Here is a 4,360-nt window from a genome sequence, read left to right as displayed (position 1 = left end):
GACGCTCAACTGACTGAGCCACCCAGGTGCCCCATGAGAACATTATTTTTAAAGGCACTAATTGGCAGTCCGAAAATTCACGTTCAAGTTCCACTTTTTGGTTTACTAATAAATTGTGAATTTTCACGCTCTTTGTGCATTCGCTTTTGATGCCTTTTAATATCGGTATAATGAAATCTTGCTCACAGACAAATGAAAAATAAAATGTGATCATGCATGAAAGAAGTGTTATAAACACACAAAAAGGGTCGTAGAAATATAAGGTGGTATTCTCATGGTGAGAAATACTTAATGTTTTTCTGGATGTTTAATCTGTGAATACTGTGGGAGCCTTGAAAGTGCACGTTAAAACACTCAACAGATGCTGTGTCCCATCCACAGGAACTTGAGGAACCAGCAACGGTACTCTGAAAATGGCAATTCCTTCTTAGATTTAGTAATACAAAAAAGAAAAAGAAAAAAATAATAATATTCAAAATAGAATTGTCATCGTTTGCTTTATTTAGCAACGTAAGCTATAAAGAATGAGTGCGACTTTAATAGTTTTACATGCATTACAAGTTATTATGAAGTATTTTCTTTTCAAAGGAAAATTATAAACATCACAGGATTTCATTCTGGTTTTTTTCTCTTTTACTTTATTTTACGTCTTTATTTGCTTTAAGTAGGTAATGTCTGCATGGTAAAATACTCAAGTACACAAAAGCACAGAAATAAAAGTAAATATTTTCATTTCTAACTCCTAGGACCTCCCCATATACACCCTCTGCATTATCTGCTCCCCTCTCCCCCCTCCCCCCTTCCCCCCAGAAAAGAAAACCTTCTGGCTATTACTATAACCAGTAGTTTTCTTTTAAGGGAGCAAATTTCTGTTTTATTTCATGAAAGCAGTCTAGAAAGCCAGTGCTATGGCAGGTGGGGATGTAGCTCAGTGGTAGAGCACATGCTTAGCATGCATGAGGTCCTGGGTTCGATCCCCAGCATCTCCATTCTATTTATGCCCTGCTCAGGAAATATATTTCTTTGTGACAGCCACACCATATAGTACAAGATTTTATTCTTAATGAATTTTAATCAAACACTTTAGAAATCAAAGGGAGCTGTTGTTGTTGTTGTTGTTGTTGTTACTGTTGTTTTAATTTTGATGTTTTGTTGTTCCATTTCATATGCTGGCTCTACTTCCCTAATGGTTAATGATAGGATTTGGTCATTAAATAAGGGATCGCGTGCAGTCACTATTCCAAATGGAAGGTAGATGTGGTATTGAGGACCCAGAATTCTCTGTTTTTTAGTACAGGAACTAATTTGGCAGCTCAGAATGAAGGGGAAGCAAGGTTACAGATGGCGGGTAGGATGGGACCTATTATCCCCAGTTAATCCCTGTATGAGCCAGCAATCAAACACAATGTGGTCAAAGTCAGTTCTGGAATATGCTCCCTGTTGCCACTCCCTCCCGATTTTGAATCTACGATAGTTTACACACAGAACGACATCCCTCATATTTGTGATAGAAATACTATCACATAGAAATACTAAAAAACAAGAAAAAAAATCAAGCCACAGCTAGTTCAAGATGAGCAGATATTCAGAGTCAGAACTAGCCACGTAGGCGACGGATCCCTATTCTGCAACTGAGCCTCCCAAATACTCTTCCTTTTATACTTGCACCTCTTCTCAATGGAGGATAGTAATAAGGACATTCGTTTAACCTTTCTGCCGTGCCTGCTACTCAAGGCACCCGAGGCACAGGCTCCTAGGGCTGGAACCACTCTTGTTTTCTCTATTTTTCCTGAAGTATAGTTGACATACAAGGTTATATTAGTTTCAGGTGTACAACACAGCGATTTGACAAGTCTATCCCTTGCACGGTGCTCCCCACAATAAGTATAGTCACCATCTGGAACCACTCTTGAGCGATTGCCTACTCCATCAGCATCCATTCTTGATGGCCTTGTTTCAGTTGAATCACCTTTAAGTCATGCCATCTGAATGCATCTGAGCTCTAATTGTAAATACACTTTCACTGAAAAAAATGTTTATAATTTAGCACCTACCTCCAGAAACAATCACATTTTGAGAAAATTTCCTATGCCTGCCTTCCATTTCTCATGCCGTACTTTCCAGTTAAATTAGCTGGAAATAAGGGAAGGGACACTACAAATACAAGGGCAAAGAAAGAGAAGAAGGTGTCCGTTAACCTCACATGTCTCAACTGAGATGCAGAAGCACAGTTAATGCGAGAGCTGTGAAATGTCACTATCATCGCTGAGAAAAAATGGTACGAACCGTGGATCATCTACAGAGATGAGCTGTTGGTAAAAGCTTCTCCAACCATCTTGTTTGCAAGGGAGGTGCAAGGAAACCCAACTCAAAGTGGCTTAAATGACAAAGGAATTCATCGACTCCTGTAACTGGAAGCCCAGATACACGACATATTTTGTTGCCCTAAGCCATCGACCTTGGCTTCGTTTCCTTTCTTATCTCTCCGTGGCTCAGCCACATCCTCAGGCTGGTAGGGACTTGGATGCAACAGTTCCAGACACACGTGTCCATGAACAACACCACCCCGTTGGATGACCATAAAATGCTTCTGGAAGCTCATTCTGAAGAGCGTGGGGCTACCTCTTCTCATGACTCATTGGCAAGAATTTTCGTCGGCCCAATCGCTGACAAGAGGGGATTTACCCTTGAGCTAGAACTCTGTTTGGAAGGCCTAATGGGGGATGGGGAGGGGACAGAATGCTAAATAGACAATTTGCCAGTGTCGACCTGTTCTATCTCTTTCTGTTGGATTTTGCTGGGGGCAAGTACCATATTTTACTCATTCTTTATATCTGGCATCTATCCTAGTGGCTAGTAAATAGGAACAGCTGAACAAACGCCATTGAATAAATAAATTACTGAATTAGTACCTAGAAGGTGGCAACTCTGATCTCTATTCGTCCTGTGGGTAAAAAAAAAAAAAATCAAGTCCAAAGAATCCCTGGTTTTCTGATATGAAAAGGCAAAGTATTTGTAAAGGCATTCTATCTGGAGGGGACAGAGGAAGACACAATCATAAATCAGGACTCAAATGCCATAGTTTACCCAGAACAATATAAATGTTACAAACTACACTGGGAGAACTTCGAGTGGGAAGGACAAGCCAATCCTGCCTGCTTTGGAGCAACCTTTTGCTCCCCGATGGGTCCAACCTTGAGCTGTGTTTTAGTCTATTTCATCGCATTGGTGATGCCTTGAAGTTTCAGGCCACTGCTCTTTTAAAAAGTAAACCATGGGGCGCCTGGGTGGCGCAGTCGGTTAAGCGTCCGACTTCAGCCAGGTCACGATCTTGCGGTCCGTGAGTTCGAGCCCCGCGTCAGGCTCTGGGCTGACGGCTCAGAGCCTGGAGCCTGTTTCAGATTCTGTGTCTCCCTCTCTCTCTGGCCCTCCCCCGCTCATGCTCTGTCTCTCTCTGTCCCAAAAAAATAAAAAAAAAATAAAAAAAAAAAAAAAGTAAATCATTCCACAGGTGGGCGTCTTCGGGAGGAGCCCTCCTGTGTTTCATTGTAACAAAGTGAGGACTTCCTCCTTGAGTCTGCCTCCTCATTCCGATTCAGAAGAAAACAAACAAGCCTGACCTCAACCTCAGTGACTGCACACACCTGCAAGGGTGTTTACTAATGTGAACTTAACCGTGTTGCTCTGGGCCCAGAGCTTGCAAATTTGTTGGGCTGGCTCAATGTGTGTGGTTTTTCTTTCTTTTTATAATATTTGGATTTGAATGGCTTTAGGTGAGTCACACTCTTTTGTTCACTAGAAGCTTCACCACCTCCTATGTGACTTTATGCATTTACCTTACCTGCCTGGGCCCCCGCAGGTGTTGACCTTGGCACCCCAGACTAAACCACAGAAGGAAGCAGACATAAGGGCTGAGTTTATTTAGGTTAAATACAGGAAAAATACAAAGAAAAACAGATGCTTTTCCACCATCCAAGAATAAATATAATTTTTACCATTTTATTCTTTTTTTTTTTTAAGTTTCTTTATTTTGAGAGAGAGAGAGAGTGTGAGTAGGGAGAGGGCAGAGAGAGAGAGGGAGAGAGAGAATCCCAAGCAGGTCCTGCCCTATCATTGCAGAGCCTGACTGGGGGCTCGATCCCATGAACCGTGAGATCATGACCTGAACCAAAAGCCAGAGTCAAACGCTTAACCAACCGAGCCACCCAGGCGCCCCCATCTTTGCCATTTGCAATCATCACTTCCAGAGCTGTGTCGAAACCAGCATTGGAAGGACCTTCAAAGCTCGGTTATCCTCGTATCTGTCGATAATAGAACCGTGACTTTGGATTGACCTGGAACTCCAACTTAGAACTTCCCT

At 42.1% G+C, this 4,360-nt stretch overlaps 1 non-coding gene across 1 annotated transcript; it reads left to right on the top strand.

Annotated features, from left to right (window-relative positions):
- The first annotated feature begins 917 nt into the window (after positions 1–917).
- Positions 918–989, top strand: TRNAA-AGC (transfer RNA alanine (anticodon AGC)). Its single transcript has one exon. It is a non-coding gene; the product is annotated as a tRNA-Ala (tRNA).
- Positions 990–4,360: the final 3,371 nt, after the last annotated feature.

This window comes from Herpailurus yagouaroundi, unplaced genomic scaffold, assembly GCF_014898765.1.
Source record: "Herpailurus yagouaroundi ecotype Mexico unplaced genomic scaffold, PumYag 202, whole genome shotgun sequence".
NCBI lineage: Eukaryota > Metazoa > Chordata > Mammalia > Carnivora > Felidae > Herpailurus > Herpailurus yagouaroundi.
The sequence above is the reverse complement of the archived record's forward strand: the minus strand, read 5'-3'. Positions and strand labels throughout refer to the sequence as shown.